Genomic DNA, 21508 nt, shown 5'->3' with positions numbered 1-21508 from the left:
ACCGAGCTGATCTCCCTGTGCTATGCGGCTGCTTCCCACTGGCTATCTGTTTTACATTTGGTAGTGTATATATGTCCATGCCACTCTCTCACTTCGTCCCAGCTTACCCTTCCCCCTCCCCGTGTCCTCAAGTCCATTCTCTACATCTGCGTCTTTATTCCTGTCCTGTCCCTAGGTTCTTCAGAACCATTTTTTTTTTTTTTTTTTTTTTTTAGATTCCATATAGATGTGTTAGCATACGGTATTTGTTTTCTCTTTCTGACTTCACTCTGTATGACAGCCTCTGGGGCCATCCACCTCACTACAAATAACTCAATTTCGTTTCTTTTTATGGCTGAGTAATATTCCATTGTATATACGTGCCACATCTTTATCCATTCATCTGTCGATGGACAGTTAGCTTGCTTCCATGTCCTGGCTATTGTAAATACTGCTGCAATGAACATTGTGGTACATGACCCTTTTTGAATTATGGTTTTCTCAGGGTCTATGCCCAGTAATGGGATTCCTGGGTTGTATCGTAGTTCTAGTTTTAGTTTTTTAAGGAACCTCCATAGTAGCTATATCAATTTACATTCCCACAAACAGTGCAAGAGGGCTCCCTTTTCTCCACACCCTCTCCAGCATTTATTGTTTGTAGATTTTTTGATGATGGCCATTCTGACCGGTGGGAGGTGATACCTCATTGTAGTTTTGATTTACATTTCTCTAATGATTAGTGATGTTGAGCATCCTTTCATGTGTTTGTTGGCAGTCTGTATATCTTCTTTGGAGAAATGTCTATTTAGGTCTTCTGCCCATTTTTGGATTGGGTTGTTTGTTTTTTTGATATTGAGCTGCATGAGCTGCTTGTATATTTTGGAGATGAATCCTTTGTCAGTTGCTTTGTTTGCAGATATTTTCCCCCATTCTGAGGGTTGTCTTTTCGTCTTGCTTATGGTTTCCTTTGCTGTATAACGTAACTTTAGAGTGAACCTAAAACGAGAAGGAAAATATAAATATGCAAATATATTTATGAATTTGGGCAAATTTATGCCAACTCAACCAAATTCATATCTAACCTTAAATTTCCTAGAAAGGCTAGAAGTTGGTGCTCTTTGAGTCTATTTTTTATTAACTATCAAAACTGTTAACTTGCCTGCAGAAATCTTATAAAAACTTGGAGAAAAAATATGAAAAGACTTTATATACTGTTCCAGGAGACTCTTAACTACATGCGTTGGTAAAATCCTTGTGTTCAACTGATTTAATATATTGGAGAAAATGTTTTCTATTATTAAAAGCATTAAATTCTTAATATATACGGGAGGGAAAAATGTAAAATGTATCATATTTCTTCTCTATGTTCCAGCATCTGAAATATATTACTTTTGTTAAGTGGATTTTAAGGGTTAAGTCAAAAGGTTTCAGGAATACACAGACTATAGACTCATTTATTGTGTCTAAACTTAACCCCTCCACTATAGTATTAGGAAGAAATTCTGTTATCTTCCTGTTATTTTTAATTTCTCAACTACCACATAAATTTTTTTTCTTATCCTTCCCTTAAGTAATATTTTCAGGATTAAGACTATCTCTGTCACTGCCCCTTAATCTTTCATTGGGATTTAATATAAACAAAGTTATGAATTAATTTACATTACTAGATTGTTGTTATATAATGTCTTTGAATTTTGAGAGTTATTTTCATTTTTCTGGAGATCAGTGTTGAAAATAACATGTATGTTTAATGATACTACACAATTTAAATTAAAAAGGAAAAAGAAAAAATGCTAATTTTATTGTTAAGCAGTGGTCTAAGGACCTGCCCTATAATAACTCATGGAATTCTCACAACCCTCTGAATTATGTCCCATTATTATTACCAATCAAATATTGCTGTTCAGAAACAGTATGTCAATTTCCCAAGATTACAGAGTTGGTAAATGGAGGAGCCAGGTCTCAGGCTTCAGAGCCTCTGCTCTTAGCAGCTATCTAGCCTCTTAATAATAAAAGCTTGGTTTGGGAAACTTTTTTGTTTTTTGTTGTACAGCCTTCAGCACATTTTTTCTTTCTTTTTTTATGGTAAAAGGTCAAGCACGTAAATATTTTCTCTGCTGTTGTAGTATGAAAGCTGCTATAGAAAAATATGTCAATGAATGGACATGATTGTGTTCCAATAAAACTGTTATTTATGGGCATTGAATATTGAATTTTATGTCATCTTCATGTTACAAACTATTATTCTTTGGATTTTTTCCCCCAAGCATTTGAAGATATAAAGCCATCCTTTGCTTGTGGGTCATGCAAGAATAGACAGTTGGCTGACTTGGCCTGCAGGCTCTGGTTGACTGACCCTTTCTGTAGTATATACTAGTGACAGCAAGAAACCTGAAACTTGGAAGGTAAGGTTACAGACATTATGAGGATGAATTTAGAAGCAATTGGCATGTCTCGACTGGGATCAATAATGGCTAAGGTGCAGCAAGTCCCACACTAATAAATAATCTGTCAGTGGTAAAGCAAAGGGGCAAATTTGTTAAGATAGCCTGACTATTATTATAACAAATCAACCCTAAAATCTCAGTGGCTTACAGAAGTTAATATGAGGAAGAGTGGAGGAAAAGACTGATAGATGGCTTTCCTGTTTCTTTTTATTTCGAAACAATGGTCAGTTCAGTTCCAAGAATAGCATTAATGTTTTGGTGTGCATTTTCTGCAAACAAGGACATTTTCCCACGTAATAATGATGCAATATAAAGATCAGGAAATTAACTCATATACGTTACTGTCATCGAATCCCCACACCCATTCAAGTTTTGTTGTCCCAATAAATGTCCAGGATTATACATTACTTTAGTTGTCAGGTCCCTTTAGTCCTTTTTAATCTGGAACATTTTTCCTCAGTCCTTGACCTTCGTGGCCAGGGAATCTTTGAAGATTACATGACTATTATTTTGTAGAATATCCTCTATTTGTGTTTGTGTAAAGTTTGCTCATGATTAGATGCAGGTGATACATTTTTGCCAGGGATACCTTAGAAGTGATTTTTTTTTCTTTTTTTTTTTCTTGTGGTACATGGGCCTCTCACTGTTGTGGCCTCTCCCATTGTGGAGCATAGGCTCCAGACGCACAGGCCCAGCGGCCGCAGCTCACGGGCCCAGCCGCTCCGCGGCATGTGGGATCTTCCCGGACCGGGGCACGAACCCGCGTCCCCTGCATCGGCAGGCGGACTCTCAACCACTGTGCCACCAGGGAAGCCCAGAAGTGATTTTTTGATTTCCTTGCATTTTATTAGATGGTACATGATTACAGTGGGCCTTAGGAAAGCTGATGTTCATTTATTTTTGTTTTTTTCCATTTTCATTGAGATATGATTGACATATAGCACTGTATAAGTTTAAGGTATACAGCAATAATGATTTGATTTACATATGTTTTGAAATTATTACCACAGTAAGTTTAGTTAACATCCATCATGACATATATGTGTAAAAATATATTTTTCCCTTGTGAATAGAGCTGTTAGAATTTACTCTCCTCGCTTTCAATTATACCATACAGCAGTGTGAACTAGAGTCATCATGTTGTACATTACATCCCTAGTACTTAACTGATTTTATAACTGGAAGTTTGTACCCTTTGACCCCCTTCATCCAATTCCCCCTCTTCCCACCCACCTTGTCTGGTAACCGCAAATCTGATCTCTTTATGAGGTTTTGGTTTGTTCTTTGAGATTCCATGAGATCCTACAGTATCTGTCTTTTTCTGTCTGACTTCACTTAGCATAATGCCTTCAAGGTCCATATATGTTGTTGCAAATGGCAGGATTTCCTTCTTTTTTAATGGCTGAATAATACTTCTTTGTACTGATGTATTTATACCACAACTTCTTTATCCAGTCATCCACTTATGGACACTTTGTTTTTATGTCTTGGCTATTGTAAATAGTGCTTCTATGAACATGGATGTGCAGCCGTCTCTATGACATAGTGTTTTCAATTTCTTCGGCTATATTCCCAGAAGTGGAAATGCTGGATCATATGGAAGTTCTAGTTTTAACTTTCTGAGGGACCTCCAAACTGTTTTCCATAGTGTCTGTACCAATTTACATTTCCACCACCAGTGCATGAGGGGTCCCTTTTCTCCACATCCTCTCCAGCATTTATCATCTCTTCTCTTTTTGAGGACCACATTGGTGAGGTGGTGAGGTAATACCTTACTGTAGTTTTGATTTGTACTTCCCTTAAGATTAGTGATTTTGAGCATCTTTTCGTGTATATGTTGGCTTTCATAAACCTTCTTTGGAAAAATGTCTGTTCAGGTCCTTTACCCATTTTTTTAATCAGATTGTTCAGGTTTGGTTGGTGGGTTGGTTGGTTTGATATTGAGTTGTATAAGTTCTTTATTTTGGATATTAACCCCTTATCAGATATATGGTTTGCAAATATTTCCTTCCATCCCATAAGTTCTTTTCATTTTGTTGATCCTTTCTTTTGTTGTGCAGAGGGTTTTAGTTTGATGTGGTCCTACTATTTTTGATTTTGTTACTTGTGCTTTAGGTGTCATATCCGAAATATCACTGCCAAGACCTGTGTAACAGAGCTAACCATTTGTTTTCTTCTAGGAGTTCTATAGTTTTGGCCTCATATTTTAATCTTTAATGCATCTTGAGGTAATTTTTGTGAGTGATGTAAAATAAGGGGTCTAGCTTACATGTGAATATCCAGTTTTTCTAGCACCATTTATTGATGAGACTGTCTTTTCTCCATTGGATCTTCTTGGCTTCCTTGTCAGATGTTGGTTGATCATACATGTATGGTTTAATTTCTGGGTTCTAAACTCTGTTCCATTGGTCTATGTGTCTGTTTTTGTGCTAGTGTCATAATGCTGTGATTATTATACCTTTATAATATAGCTGGAAATCAGGACGTATGATGCCTCCCACTTTATTCTTCTTTCTCAGGATTTCTTTGGCTATTTGTGGTCTGTTGTTTTATATAAATTTTAGGATTGTTTTTTCTATTTCGGTAAAAAAAAAAATGCCTTTGGAATTTTGGTAGGGATTGCTTTGTAGTAGTATGGATATTTTAACAATATTAATTCTACCCATTCATGAACTCAGGATACCTTCCCATTTATTTGTGTCTTTTTGGATTTCTTTTATCAGTGCCTTGTGGTTTTTGATGTAGAGATCTTTCTCCTCCTTGGTTAAACTTATTTCTAATGTTTTATTATTTTTGATGCTATTCTTAATAGGATCATTTTCTTTGTTTCTTTTTCAGATAATTTGTTATTAGTGGAGAGAAACGCTATTAATTTTTGTATGTTAATTTTGTATCCTGGAACTTTACTGAATTCATTAATTAGACATAACAGTTCGGTGGAGGCTTTAGGATTTTCTGTACATAAAATCATGTCAGCTGCAAATGTAGCCAATTTTATTTCTTCCTTTCCAGTTCTGATGCTTTATTTATTGTTCTTGCCTGGCTGCTCGAGCTAGAACTTCCAGTACTATAATGAATGGGAGTTGTGAGAGTGGGCACTCTTGTGCTTTCCTGATCTTGGGGGAAAAGTTTTTCGACTTTTATTATTGAGTAAGATGTAAGCTGTGGGATTGTTATGTACAGGCTTTATTATGTTGAGGCACTTTATTTCTATACCTAATTTGTTAAGTGTTCTTATCATGAACAGGTAATGAATTTTTGTCAAATACTTTTTCTGCATTTATTGAGATACTTTTTTCATTACATTAATACAATATAACACATGTACTGATTTGTATATGTTGAACCATCCTTGTATCCCAGGGTTAAATCTCACTGATCATGTGAAGGATCCTTTTAATGTGCTGCTGAATTCATTTTGTTAGTTTTTATCGAGAATTTTTGTATCTATATTCATCAGGGTTATTGGCCTGCAGTTTGTTGTTTTTAGTAGTATCCCTTTCTAGCTTTGGTCTCAGGGTAATGCAGGTTCTGAAAAATAAATATGAGAGTGTTCCTTCCTCTGGGATTTTGTGGGAGATTTTGAGAAGGATTAATGTTAATTCTTTAAATGTTTGGTAAAATATATCAGTGAAGCCACTTGGTCCTGAGTTTTTGTTTGTTGGGAGATTTTTCATTACTGATTCCATCTCTCTACCAGTAGTTGGTCTTTTCAGATTTTCTATTTCTTCCTGATTCAATTTTGGCATATTGTACGTTTCAAGAATGTTTCCATACCTTCTAGATTTTCCAGTTTGTTGGCATATATTTGTTCACAGTAGGCTCTTATGATCCTTTGTATTTCTGTGATGTCACCTGTAATGTCTCTTTTTTCAGTTGTAATTTTGTTGATTTGGGTCCTCTCTTTTTTTCTTGCTAATCTTTTCAAAGAACCAACCCCAGTTTTGTTCATCTTCTCTATTGCTTTCCTGTTCTCTGTTTTACTTATTTCTGCTCTAATCTTTATTCTTTCTTTACTTCTGCTAACGTTGGGCTCAATTTGCTCTACCTCCCCTGTAATTTCTTTTTTGTTCTATTGGTTTTTCAGGAGAATGTTCTTTAATTTCCATGTATTCGTGAGTTTTCCAGTCTTCCTCCCGTTATTAATTTTTATTAATACCACAGGATCAGAGAAGATATTCGTATGATTTCAATCTTCTTGAATTTGCTAAGACTTACGGACTAACACATGATCTATCCTAGAAAATGTTTCATGTGTGCTTGAGAAGAATGTGTCTTCTGCTGCTGTCAGATAGTGTTCTGTATATGTCTGTCATGTTCATTTGATCTGTAGTGTTGTTCAGATCTGTTGTTTCCTTATTGATTTTCTCTCTGGATGACCTATCCATAGTTGAGAGTGGGATTTAAAGTCCTCAACTATAATTGTATTACTGTTTATTTCTCCTTTTAACTTGGCTAGTTTTGTTTTATATATTTAGGTGCTCCAGTGTTGGGTGCATAAATATTTACAATTGTTATGTCTTCTTGACGGATTAACCCCTTTATCATTATAAAGACCTTCTATGTTTATTTTTACCATTTTTAAAGTATATTTTTGTCTGACCTAAGTATAGCTCTTCCTTCCTTATTATGGTTACCATCTGCTTTCCCGCCCTTCACTCTCTATCACTTCATTCTCGCTCTATGTGTGTCTTTAAGGCTAAAGTGAGTCTCTTAGAGGCAGCATATCGTTGGATCTTCTTTTTTGATTCATTCAGCCATTCCATGTCTTTTGATTGGAGAATTATATCCATTTACATTTAAAGTAGTTATCCATTTGTAAGGACTTACTTTTGCCATTTTGTTCATTGTTTTCTGGCTGTTTTGTAGATGCATTGCTCCTTGCTTCTTATCCCGGCCTCTTTTCTTGTGTCTTGATGTTTTTTGGCATCAGTATGCTTTGATGTATCGTGCTGTTTTATGTAATTACTACAGGTTTTTTCTTTGTGGTTCCCATGAGGCTTATATTAACACGCTATTTTAAGCTAATAGCAATTTAACATGGATAGCATTTCTAAACATTCACCTCCCCCTCACATTTTAGGGTATTGATGTTACACTTTACATACTTTTATATTGTGTATCCAATAACAGATTATTGTAGTTACGGTTATTTCTACCATGTTTGTTTTTAGCTTTTAAACAACTTGTAACTAAATTATGCACCATCATTACCATATTACAGAATCTAATTTTGACTAAAAACTTACATTATTTTCTTCTGTTATTTGTTGTTGTGCTTTTAATTTCTATTTTATATTGGATTATAGTTGATTTACAATACTGTGTTAGTTTCAGGTGTACAGCAAAGAGATTCAGTTTATATATATATATATATATATATATATACATACATTGTTTTACAGTTTCTTTTCCATATAGGTTATTACAGAATATTGAGTAGAGCTCCCTGTGCTATACAGTAGGTTCTTATAGGTTATCTATTTTATATATAGTAGTGTGTATATGTTAATCCCAAACTCCTAGTTTATCCCTCCCCCCAACCTTTCCCCTTTGGTAACCATAAGTTTGTTTTCTAAGTCTGTGAAGTCTGTGAGTCTCTTTCTCTTTGGTAAATAAGTTCATTTGTATCATTTTTTTTAGATTCCACATATAAGTGATATCAAATGATATTTGTCTTTCTCTGACTTATTTCACTTAGTATGGTAATCTCTAGGTCCATCCGTGCCATTGCAAATGGCATTATTTTGTTCTTTTTTGTGGCTAATAGTCCATTGTATATATGTACCACATCTTCTTTATCCACTCCTCTGTCGATGGACATTTAGGTTGCTTCCATGTCTTGGCTGTTGTAAACAGTGCTTCAATGAACATTGAGGTGCATGTATGTTTTCTAATTAAAGTTTTCTCCACATATATGTTCAGGAGTGGGATTGCTGGATCATATGGTAGTTCTATTTTTAGTTTTTTAAGGAACCTCCATACTGTTCTTCATAGTGGCTGTACTGATTTACGTTGCCACCAGCAGTGTAGGAGGGTTCCCTTTTCTCCACACTCTCTCCAGCATTTATTGTTTATTTTTTTAACGAGGGCCATTCTGACTGGTGTGAGGTGAGATTTCATTGTAGTTTTGATTTGCATTCCTCTGATAATTAGTGATGTTGAGCATCTTTTCATGTGCCTCTTGGCCATCTGTATGTCTTCTTTGGAGAAATGTCTATTTAGATCTTCTGCCTATTTTGATAGGATTGTTTGTTCTGACGTAGAGCTGCATGAGCTGTTTGTATATTTTGGAGATTAATCCCTTGTTGGTCACTTTGTTTACACATATTTTCTCCCATTCTCTGGGTTGTTTTTTCATTTTGTTTATGGTTTTCTTTGCTGTGCAGAAGCTTTTGAGTTTAATTATGTCCCATTTGTTAATTTTTATTTTCATTACTCTAAGAGGTGGTTCAAAAAATATCATACTGCGATTTGTGTCAAAGAGTGTTCTGCCTGTGTTTTCCTCTAAGAGTTTTATAGCATCTGACCTTACATTTAGGTCTTTGACCCATTTTGAGTTCCTTTTTGCATACAGTGTTAAAGAATGAAATTAGAACACTCTCTAACATGTAGCTGTCCAGTTTTCCCAGAACCACTTATTGAAGAGACTTTCTTTTCTCCGTTGTATATTCTTGCTTCCTTTGTTGTTGACCATAGGTGCATGAATTTATTTCTGCGCTTTCTATCCTGGTCCATTGATCTATGTTTCTGTTTTTGTGCCAGTACCATACTGTTTTGATTACTGTAGCTTTGTAGTATAGACTGAAGTCAGGAAGTCTCCAGTTCTGTGTTTCTTTCTCAGGATTTCCTTGGCTATTCAAGGTCTTTTGTGTTTCCATATAATTTTAGAATTGTTCTAGTTCTGTGAAAAATGCCACTGGTAATTTGACAGGGATTGTATTAAATCTGTAGATTACTTTTGGTAGTATAGTCATTTTGACAATATTGATTCTTGCAATCCAAGAACATGGTATATCCTTCCACCTGTTTGTGTCATATCTGATTTCTTTTATCAACATCTTATATAGTCTGCAGTGTATAGCTCTTTGGTCTCCTTAGGTAGGTTTATTCCTAAGTATTTTATTCTTTTTGATGTGATGGTAAATGGGATTGTTTCCTTAATTTCTCTTTCTGATCTTTCTTTTTTAGTGTATAGGAATGCAAGGGATTTCTGGGTATTAACTTTGTATCCTGCAACTTTACCATATTCATTGATGAGCTTTAGTAGTTTTCTGGTAGCCTCTCTAGGATTTTCTATGTATAGTATCATGTCACCTGCAAACAGTTACAGTTTTACTTCTTCTTTTCCAATTTGGATACATTTTATTTCTTTTTCTTCTCTGATTGCTGTCTAGGACTTCCAAAAAACTATGTTGGATAAGAAAGGTGACAGAGGACATCCTTGCCTTGTTCCTGATCTTAGAGGAGATACCTTCAGCTTTTCACCACTGAGAATGATGTTATTAGCTGTTGGTTTGTCATATATGGCCTTTATTATGTTGAGGTAAGTTCCATCTATGCCCACCTTCTACAGAGCTTTTATTATAAATCGGTTTTGAATTTTGTCAAAAGCTTTTTCTGCATCTCTTGAGATGATCCTATGGTTTTTATTCTTCAATTTATTTTTCTTTTTAACATCTGTATTGGAGTGTAATTGCTTTACAATGGTGTGTTCGTTTCTGCTGTATAACAAATCAGCTATACATATACATATATCCCCATATCTCCTCCCTCTTGCATCTCCCTCCCACCCTCCCTATCCTTCCCCTCTAGGTGGACACAGAGCACTAAGCTGATCTCCCTGTGCTATGTGGCTGCTTCCCACTAGCTATCTGTTTTACGTTTGGTAGTGGGTATATGTCCATGCCACTCTCTCACTTCGTCCCAGCTTACCCTTCCCCCTCACCATGTCAAGTCCATTCTGTACATCTGCATCTTTATTCCTGTCCTCCTCCTACGTTCTTCAGAACCATTATTTTTTTTTAAGATACCATATATATGCGTTAGCATATAGTATTTGTTTTTCTCTTTCTGACTTACTTCACTCTGTATGACAGTCTCTAGGTCCATCCACCTCACTACAAATAACTCAATTTTGTTTCTTTTTTGTCTGAGTAATATTCCATTGTATATATGTGCCACATCTTCTTTATCCATTCATCTGTCAATGGACACTTAGGTTGCTTCCATGTCCTGGCTATTGTAAATAGAGCTGCAGTGAACATTGTGGTACATGACTCTTTTTGAATTATGGTTTTCTCAGGGTATATGCCCAGTAGTGGGATTGCTGGGTCGTATGGTAGTTCTATTTTTCGTTTTTTAAGGAACTTCCAAACTGTTCTCCATAGTGGCTGTATCAATTTACATTCCCACCAACACTGCAAGAGGGTTCCCTTTTCTCCACACCCTCTCCAGCATTTATTGTTTGTAGATTTTTTGATGATGGCCATTCTGACTGGTGTGAAGTGATACCTCATTGTAGTTTTGATTTGCATTTCTCTAATGATTAGTGATGTTGAGCATTCTTTCATGTGTTTGTTGGCAATCTGTATATCTTCTTTGGAGAAATGTCTATTTAGGTCTTCTGCCCATTTTTGGATTGGGTTTTTTGTTTTTTTGATATTGAGCTGCATGAGCTGCTTGTATATTTTGGTGATTAGTCGTTTGTCAGTTGCTTCATTTGCAAATATTTTCAACCATTCTGAGAGTTGTCTTTTCATCTGTGCAAAAAGCCTTTAAGTTTCATTAGGTTCCATTTGTTTATTTTTGTTTTTATTTCCATTTCTCTAGGAGGTGGGTCACAAAAGATCTTGCTGTGGTTTATGTCAAAGAGTGTTTTTTCCGTGTTTTCCTCTAAGAGTTTGATAGTGTCTGGTCTTACATTTAAGTCTTTAATCCATTTTGAGTTTATTTTTGTGTATGGTGTTAGGGAGTGTTCTAAATTCATTCTTTTACATGAAGCTGTCCAGTTTTCCCAGCACCACTTATTGAAGAGGCTGTCTTTTCTCCATTGTATATTCTTGCCTCGTTTATCAAAGATAAGGTGACCATAGGTGTGTGGGTTTATCTCTGTGCTTTCTATCCTGTTCCATTGATCTGTATTTCTGTTTTTGTGCCAGTACCAAACTGTCTTGATTACTATAGCTTTGTAGTATAGTCTGAAGTCAGGGAGCCTGATTCCTCCAGCTCCTTTTTTCTTTCTCAGGATTTCTTTGGCTATTCAGAGTCTTTTGTGTTTCCATGCAAGTTGTGCAATTTTTTGTTCTAGTTCTTGAAAAATGCCATTGGTATTTTGATAGGGATTGCATTGAATCTGTAGATTGCTTTGCATAGTATAATCCTTTTCACAATGTTGATTCTTCCAATCCAAGAACATATATCTCTCCATCTGATTGTGTCACCTTTTATTTCTTTCATCAGTGTCTTACAGTTTTCTGCATACAGGTCTTTTGTCTCCTTAGGCAGGTTTAATCCTAGGTATTTTATTCTTTTTGTTGTTGCAGTGGTAAATGGGAGTGTTTCCTCAATTTCTCTTTCAGATTTTTCATCATTGGTGTATAGGAATCCATGAGATTTCTGTGCATTAATTTTGTATCCTGTTACTTTACCGAATTCATTGATTAGCTACAGTTGTTTTCTGGTAGCATCTTTAGTATTCTCTATGTATTATATCATGTCATCTGCAAACAGTGACAGTTTTACTTCTTTTCAATTTGCATTCCCTTTATTTCTTGTTCTACTCTGATTGCCATGACTAGGACTTCTAGAACTGTGTTGGATAAAAGAGGTGACAGTGGACATCCTTGCCTTTTTCCTGATCTTAGAGGAAACACCTTCAGCTTTTCACCCTTGAGAATGATGTTACCTGTGGGTTTGTCATATATGGCCTTTATTATGTTGAGGTAAGTTCCGTCTATGCCCACTTTCTGGAGAGCTTTTATTGTAAATTGGTGTTGAATTTTGTCAAAAGCTTTTTCTGCATCTATTGAGATGATCATACGGTTTTTATTCTTCAATTTGTTGATGTGGTGTATCATACTAATTGATTTGCAGATATTGAAGAATCCTTACATCCCTGGGATAAAATCCCACTTGATCATGATGTATTATCCTTTTACTGTGTTGTTGGATTCAGTTTGCTAGTATTTTGTTCAGGATTTTCATGTCTATGTTTATCAGTGATATTGGCCTATAATTCTTTTTTTGTGATATCTTTGTCTGGGTTTGGTATCAGGGTGATAGTGTCCTCACAGAATGACTTGGGAGTTTTCCTTCTTCTGTAGTGTTTTGGAAGAGTTTCAGAAGGATAGGTGTTAACTCTTCTGTAAATGTTTGATAGAATTCGCCTGTGAAGCCATCTGGTCCTGGACTTTCATTTGTTGGGATTTTTAAAATCAGTTTCAATTTCAATTTCAGTAATTGCGATTGGTCTGTTCATATTTTCTGTTTCTTCCTGGTTCATTTTGGAAGGTTGTACCTTTCTAAGAATTTGTCCATTGCTTCTATGTTGTCCATTTTGTTGGCATATAGTTTTTTGTAGTAGTCTCTTATGATCCTTTGTATTTCTGTAGTGTGCATTGAAACTTCTCCTTTTTCATTTCTAATTTTATTGATTTGAGTCCTCTCCCTTTTTTTTTTAACATCTTTATTGGAGTATAATTGCTTTACAATGGTGTGTTAGTTTCTACTTTATAACAAAGTGAATCAGTTATACATATACATATGTTCCCATATCTCTTCCCTCTTGCGTCTCCCTCCCTCCCTATCCCACCCCTCCAGGTGGTCACAAAGCACCGAGCTGATCTCCCTGTGCTATGCGGCTGCTTCCCACTAGCTATCTACCTTACATTTGGTAGTGTATATATGTCCATGCCACTCTCTCGCTTAGTCACAGCTTACCCCTCCCCCCCCATATCCTCAAGTCCATTCTCTAGTAGGTCTGTGTCTTTATTCCTGTCTTACCCCTAGGTTCTTCATGACATTTTTTTTTCTTAAATTCCATATATATGTGTTAGCATATGGTATTTGTCTTTCTCTTTCTGACTTACTTCACTCTGTATGACAGACTCTAGGTCTATCCACCTCATTACAAATAGCTCAATTTCGTTTCTTTTTATGGCTGAGTAATATTCCATTGTATATATGTGCCACATCTTCTTTATCCATTTATCTGATGACCTTTTTTTTTTTTTGATGAGTCTGGCTTAAGGTTTATCTTCTCAGAGAACCAGCTTTTAGTTTCATTGATCTTTGCTATTGTTTCTTTGTCTCTATTTCATTTATTTCTGCTCTGATCTTTATGATTTCTTTCCTTCTACTAGGTTTTGTTTGTGCTTCCTTCTCTAGTTGCTTTAGGTGCAAGGTTAGGTTGTTTGAGATTTTTCTTGTTTCCTGAAGTAAGATTGTATTGTTATAAGCTTCCCTCTTAGAACTGCTTTTGCTGTATCCCAAAGGTTTTGGACTGTCATCTGTCTCGAAGTATTTTTTGATTTCCTCTTTGATTTCTTTAGTGATCCATTGGTTGTTTAGTAACATATTGTTTAGCCTCCATGTGTTTGTGTTTTTTACAGTTCTTTTTCTTGTAGTTGATTTTTAATATCAGAGCATTTTGGTCGGAAAAGATGCTTGACATGATTTCAGTTTTCTTATATTTACTGAGGCTTGATTTGTGGCCCAAGATGTGATCTATCCTGGAGAATGTTCCATGTGCATTTGAGAAGAAAGTGTATTTGGCTGCTTTCAGATGGAATGTTCTATAGTATCAGTTAAGTCCATCTGGTCTAGTGTGTCATTTAAGGCCTGTGTTTCCTTATTGATTTTCTGTCTGGATGATCTATCCATTGATGTACGTGCAGTGTTAAAGTCCCCCACTATTAGGGTACTTTTACTTCCACTCAAAGAACTCCCTTTAGCATTTCTTGTAAGTCAGAGTTAGTGGCAATGAATGCCCTCAGCTTTTGTTTGTTTGTTTGGGACAGTATTTCTCCCTCCTTAATTTTTGAAGGATGGTTTTGCCAGATATAGATTTCTTGGTTGGTGGGGGCTTTTTTGTTTCAACATTTTAATATAGTATTCCATTTTTCTCTTGGCCTGAAAAGTTGCTGCTGAAAAATCTGCCAAGTCTTAGGGAGGCTCCCTTTTATTTAAGTGTCTCTTTTCCTTTGCTGCTTTCAAAATTCTTTCTTTGTTTTTGACTTTTGACAATTTAATTGTAATGTGTCTAGGTGTAGCCCTGTTTGGGAACTTTGGAGTCTCATGTGTCTGGATGTCCATTTCTCTCCCCAGGTTTGGGAAGTTGTCAGCCATTATTGCTTTAAATACACTTTCTGTTTTCCTTCTGGAATTCCCATATTGTTTCTTTTGGCTGTGTCCAATAAGTTCCATAGGCTTTGTTCACTTTTTCCTTTTGGCTCCTCTTACTGGGTAATTTCAAACATCCTGTGTTCTAGGTCACTGATTCTTCTGCATGATTGAGTCTGCTCTTGAAGCTCTCTGTTGAGTTCTTCAGTCATTTTATTTTTAAACTCTGGGATTTCTGGGGGTTTTTTCCCCAATGGTCTCTCTTTCTTCATTGGACTTCTCATTTTGTTCATGCATTGTTTTCCTGATTTCATTTAGTTGTCTGGATTTTCTGGTATTTCACTAAAATTTAAGAGGATTAGTCTGAACTATTTATTTGTCTGATACGTCCTATACCTCTTTCTTTAGGGTCAGTTATTGGAGCTTATTAGTTTCCTTTGGTGGTGTCATGTTTACCTCATTTTTTATGGTCCTTGATTTCTTTCACTGGTATCTGTGAATTTGAGTAAGGAAGTGTTATCCTCTTCCAGACTTCACAGGTTCACTGTGGCAGAGATAGTTTTGGTTTTTTTTAACCAGTCAGCTCAGTTTGAGTTTCTGGATGTGTCCACAGGTAATTGCCTTGGGCAGGTTTGGCTTGATATCAGGGACTATTTTTGGGTGCGGCAACTGTCTGAGCTCTGAGGTCAGAGTGGGATATCTGCTAGTGGAGGAGATTTAGATAGGATTGCTGGCTTTCTTCCCTGCCCAAGCAAGGCTGAAGTATGGTTTCTGCAGTTGCTTGGTGAGATTTAGATGGTTGGGACTGGGTTCTATATTTATTTAGTAGTAGTTGGGGGGCTATGAATTAGCTCACCTGCCCTGGCAGGGCAGCAGAACTGTCCCCAGGACCTGCACAGCTTCTTGTTTGGGGACCCAAATCAGGCAAAACTATGAATTCCCTGGCCAGAGAAACCACCAGATTTGCTCTGCAGATGGGGCAAGCCACAGGCTGTGCTCTCTGTTCATCTATACTTTAAACAGATCTGCTGGGTGGGCTCTGGTTAGATCATCTGGTTGGGAGGGCCTGAAGCTGGGTTTAGCAATGAACATAGCTATGAATTAGTTTTCTTGCCAGGGCAGCGTGGGCGAACTGGATCCAAATCAGTAAGGCTCTTTTTGCTCTTGAGTGAAGTTGAGCTGCACCCCAAGTTCCCTGGCCAAGTGGGGCCACTAGCTTTGCTCTGTGGACAGTTAACTCTGCCTGCTGGACTCTTCAGTTGAGCATTATTGGGCTACATGGCGCTCCAGTCAGATGACGCAGGGAGCTACACTCAGCAATAGATGGGGCTGTGAATTAGCTCACCTGCCTGGACAGGGGCCGAATAGGCTCCAGAGCTAAGAGGCTCTTGGTTTGAGGACCCGAATCAGGCTGACCTGCACCCTGCCAAGTTCCCTGGTCAGACTGCACCACCATCTTGGTTCTGCAGATGAGCAAAGCTGCTAGTCGGGATTACTACTTGGGCACTGCAGGTAGGAACTTGGTCTGCCAAGATCTGAGTGTTGATTGTTGAAAGCCCTTTCCTCCTTCTCTGTCATAATTAGATTCCCAGCAGTAAAGCCTGTCAGATTCCCCCATGGGGCAGTACCAGAATGGGGGCTCCCAAGAAGTGACCGACAATGCTGGGGGAGATGGATGTTTACCCTGGGTTCTCCTTCTCCTCTGGAGGAACCACAGGCCCAAGGACAACCATGCCGTGGGATGCTATGCTGGCCTGAGGGAGGGGCAACGTGGTCAGCATATGGCTACTTTTCTTACCTTCTAATGCCATCTGTCTTGGTCTCTGGTGCAGGGGGTGCTTCCTCCTTCAGTCCCGTGTTCTAGGATTTTTTCATTCATGTCTTGCCTATGAATAGTTGTTAGTTGTTCTTCTTGTGCTGGGGAGCAAAGTCAGGAATGACTAGGTCACAGTCTTGGTGATATCACTCTTTAGAAGCATTTCTTTATATGTTCATTTGGGAACCCAAATGATGGGGGATCTACCATCTTCAGCAGAAGCTCCAGATGTCACCTTGGAAGGCTTGATTCTGAGCAACAATCAGGATTATAGGATCTAATAAGAGGTTTTTATGGGCCAGGGCTAGAATTGCTATAAGAACTTTGGCCCACGTTCCACTGGTCAGAACCCAGTCACATGGACATAAGATGTTTAAGGAAGACTGGGAAAAAAATAATATTGTCTACTCAGGCAGTTGCTATCAGTAGGAATTGTACACAATGATTAGGGAGCAAAAATTTTTGGCAGACAACTAGCCATCTTTGCCACAGGAGATTTAAAAATATATAAGCCCAAATTAACACACACAACATTGTAAAGCGACTATTTTCCACTAAAAATTAATTTTAAAAATATTTAAAGGTCCTATTCATGTTGTCCAGTATGTAGTTGAAAAGATATAACTCTCATAGAAGGTCCGCTTATGTAGCATGTTCAAATATATTATACCCTGTCTGAAGATTCCTTTACCTGAAGGGAATGATTTGAATATTTACATAGAAGCTAGAAAAAGGGTGGCAAAGAAGAAAATTTTAGTATCTTCAGCAGGTCTAGTAAAGAACCTATAACGACCAGTAGAGTTAAGCATCTAGACCTCTTGACAGGCATATCTTTTTAAGAGAATAGATGCATCAAACTTGTGTGTTGGTGATGGTAGCCATCCAGATTACCCAGTAAGCCTTACCCCGATTGTATATTTATTTAACGTAAAATCATCTAATAATCATATGATTTCCTACATCATTTTTCTTATAGGAAAAGAAGATGATACCAGCTAACAAGTATTCTCTTTTGCCTGCCTGTTTTATTTCTCTCTGTAAGACAATTAGTATTTTGGTTAATATATAGGTTTTAGAGTTTTATAGCACTAATTTCATCATCCAATTTCTAATCAATTGGGAAATAAGACCAACAGAGTGAGGCAGATGAGAGATCAAATATGACTTTTTTAAATTAATAAAGTTAGTTAGTGTTGGAAAATGGGGCATATAGCTGCAGTCAAGTGGATTACTGTATTTTGAAAAATTACACAGGTTTACCCTTCCAATTAAGGCAATGGTGTCAGGATGCAGCCCATCCTCTATAGAGCTTCCCCTGCACAGTTTATGGCAACAAGAAGCGAAGGATAGCATTGGACACATGCTGGCAGCTCAAAGAAAGTGGCACAAGCATGCCCAAACTAGCAAGTCAGAGAAGTCATCTATTTTCCATGAAGCAGAGAAATGTTAGAAGAATTAAACTAGAAGAGCTCATGTGAAACTAATTTGATTGGGGGCAGCTGAAGACAGCAGCGTTAACATATTACAGATGACTTAGCCTCCTAGAGATAACCAGTGACCTATGGCTGTATGTAATTTTTTTTAGTTGTAGGTCTGAGAACCAAGGTTTATACCGCAGAAAACAGTGAGTGTTTTCTAAGTGCTTAGGCATCATTTTCAAATAATATTTCTATCTATCTCATTGCTCCTCACCTTCAGCAGTTTCTAATAGGTATAGTTTCTTATAATACTTGTTAACGCAACATTCTTACTTTGTCCAACCACTTTTGATACAGAGCAGTTAGTCTTAACATGTAAATAATAGATGCTCATTTTTTCTATCAGAGCATTTGTGTATTTCCAAAAGTTTAAATCGTACATCTGAATGAAAATAGGAAACGGAAAACATGTACGATGCTGTTATATTAAGGATGATTTCAAAGTTATATTGCCAGTAAGAAATTTCTTAGATAGGAAGAAAAAAATTAGTATCATGATATACTGAATGAGAGCACAATCAGATTTTAAAGATCTATTACTGAGGGTTTACAGTTGAAAGGCAGATGTGGTGCTCATGCAAAAATCAAAGAAAATGGTCTGATATGCCAAGGAAGCAAAACACTACTTCAGCAAAGCTGAAAAATTAAGCACTGACTCATGGAAATAAGACACTGAGGAGACATTTTTGTACCTTTTGCCTTTAAAAGATAAAAGGAAACCTTTGAGAAAGGAATAAAGTAAATTTGACATTGTTTGGGCAAGTGACATTTAGAAGTTGCATATTTTAATTTTAGCATGCTCTCCTTTTCTTATGGAAGACTAATGCGATAGCAGATAGTTGCTAGTTCATTTAATCGTATAGTAACTCAGTAAAAGAGTGAATATTGCTATTAGTATATCCAGAAATAATTTTTCTTGCTTTAAACAATTTGGAGTTGTTCTATTTCAAACACTTTCCATAATTTTGCAGTACGGCACGGAAGTTGCAACTTCATTTAAACCTACTGTGACCAATCCGTTGCAGTGAAAGTGACACAGACCTTTCCCCAGTGGTCGTCAGGTAATTGATGCTTTATGTGAAAGAATCAATGCAGAGCAAGAAGTTTACTTCTGGCTTCATGGAAATAGTAATTAAACTGTGATTTACATATACAACCAAGTGAGTTGGATTAAATTTATAAAGTGAAATTCAGAAAAGATATATTCAGTGGCCAAAATGAGAAAGAAAGCTGTTGGTAAAGCAGTAGCCTGTGTATACTACATTTCTTCTGAAACCCGGTAGAACATTATGGATAAAGGAAGGAAGGATATTGATGCACCATCTCTGTTTCTAAGCCAAGAAGAGCATCGTGGTGATGAATCGTAACGGAGGCTAGAATATGAGTAGCATCCAGTTTTACAGCAGGGGATGGAATGGACTAAACAGAAATCAACACGAACCATCATACAAAATACCCAAGCACTACAAGCTTCACTGAGAAGTAACATCCTCTGTCTGGGTGACTGCTTGTCCTGAGGGTGGAATGCCAAAAGCTGAATTGTCAGCGTTTTCTTCCTGAAGTTGTGATCACAGATCAATATCCATTTACTTGCCTTAACCACTGCTGAACAAACAGCTGTACCATAGAGAATTACCTCGTTCAAAGATGAAGTGGAGACAAAGAAGAACACATGCACAGATACGGTAGAAAAGGGAGGAGTGATTGATAATGAAAATCCAGATGAATTGTTAGGTGTAACACACCTCAGAAAAAATAATTCTGTCCAGGTAACAGAAAACATTTCACACAAATACATCTACATACCCTTAAATAAACCAAAGGAAAAATTCTAATATAAAAAGGAGATTGCAGTAGTGATTCACAAAGAGAGGAGACATACTAGCAGATCAAATAGGAATCAGCAAAACACAGAAAACAGAGAAATAAAATAAAACCACTACAGAAATGAAAACTACATTTGAACCAGAAAGAAACAGAATAAATACTACTGAAAAGAGAGATAGGAATAAGGACAAACACAAGGTGACTATGAAAAACAAATTACTTAAAAACATTTTAATAACTGTGCTTAATGAGATGATAGACATGGAAAAACATAGGTAAACAAATGGGTGGATTTCTAAAAGAAGAGAATATTTTAAAAATCAAAAGGAATAAGATAGTTCCTGAAATAATAGACGAATTGACTCTAGACCAAAAATGCAAAATTTGTTCCAGGAAAAGTTGATTTAAAATGACGACCACTGATACATGTATTGATAACATTATTGAACTTGAAGGATCAAGAAAGAAACCTGTGGTATTCAGACAGAAAAATTAAATTACTTGTAAAGATGAAGCATAAAATAACTGGCTCCAGGATTCTCCTCAGTAAATTTGATGTAAGCCAACCGTTGCGCTATATAGAGAGTGTTCCTGAAAATTTTGTAACACTCATGTTTTTATTCACTTAAAATATGAGTGGGAGTTCTGGTTCAAGATGACGATGTATGAAGACCCTGAACTCACCTCCGTCCACAGACACACTGAATCTATGCTACCTATGGAGCAATATCCCCTGAGGAAGAAGAAAAAACCTAGCTGAGCAGCTCCTGCGTAGCAGGTAAGCGAGAAGGAAAACTCATCAAAGTGGGTAGGAGAGGCTGAGTCAAACTCAGCAGAATCCCCACCACCCCACAGTGGTGACTCACAGGAGGGGACTCCAAACCCCACCTTCTGCCTGAGAAGCAGAAGGTGTGAACTACACACTGAGCACCCCAACTTTGAAGACTTCCACCTGAGAGACAAGACACCAAAGCATCTAGTTTTGAAAGCTAACATGGCTTGCATCCAGGAGAACCAGAGGGCTAGAGCGAACGCAGAAACGGTTCCTAAAGGGCTCTCACACTCAGCCTCACCTGCCCCAAAGCCCAGCGCCGAGGCAGCCAACCGAAAAGCACCCAGACTTTCTGTGAAAGAGGTTATATGCTTCTAGCGTTGATGTGAGGCGCAGGCCTCTGATTGACACACGTTTAGGAGCCGACTGAAATGCTCTCCGGGGATAAATTCTCACAGGCACCATCCTTACACTCTCCCTGTGCCTCACTCACTGCTATCTTCCAGAAAGATCTTGAACCCTTGTCGGTACCCTGATGTTTGTGGCTGCTGCCCAAAGGACACCCCTATGTCACCGGGCTCTGGTGGCCAGAGGGGCTTATGCTCTCAGACCCCACAGGCCTGTAAGAAACTGAGAAAGAATTCGTAACTGGTTACCAACTCCAGGGCACAGCAAGAGGCAGCAAACAGAAATGCCCAGTCTTTCTATGAAAGACGCCTAGGAGCTAATATTCATAGGTACAGTCTGAGAGGCAGGGTTGTACTTCAACACATATGTAAGGGCCAACTTCAATCGTCTCCAGAGGCCTCAGAGGATGGGCGATATCTTTATGCTGTCCCTCTGCCAT

The 21508-nt window shown here is 37.3% G+C and overlaps 1 long non-coding RNA gene across 1 annotated transcript in view; it reads right to left on the bottom strand.

Moving 5' to 3' along the window:
* Nucleotides 1-770: 770 nt before the first annotated feature.
* Nucleotides 771-21508, bottom strand: part of LOC309821668 — a 172799-nt gene continuing 152061 nt past the window's right edge. The window contains exons 4-5 of the long non-coding RNA XR_014296652.1: nucleotides 16567-16685; nucleotides 771-975 (exon numbers count right to left, since the gene is read on the bottom strand). This is a non-coding gene — a long non-coding RNA (uncharacterized lncRNA). The remainder of the gene's footprint in view (nucleotides 976-16566; nucleotides 16686-21508) is intronic.

This window comes from Grampus griseus, assembly GCF_964374135.1.
Source record: "Grampus griseus genome assembly, chromosome: 4".
In the NCBI taxonomy this organism is placed as follows: Eukaryota; Metazoa; Chordata; class Mammalia; order Artiodactyla; family Delphinidae; genus Grampus; species Grampus griseus.
The sequence above is the reverse complement of the archived record's forward strand: the minus strand, read 5'-3'. Positions and strand labels throughout refer to the sequence as shown.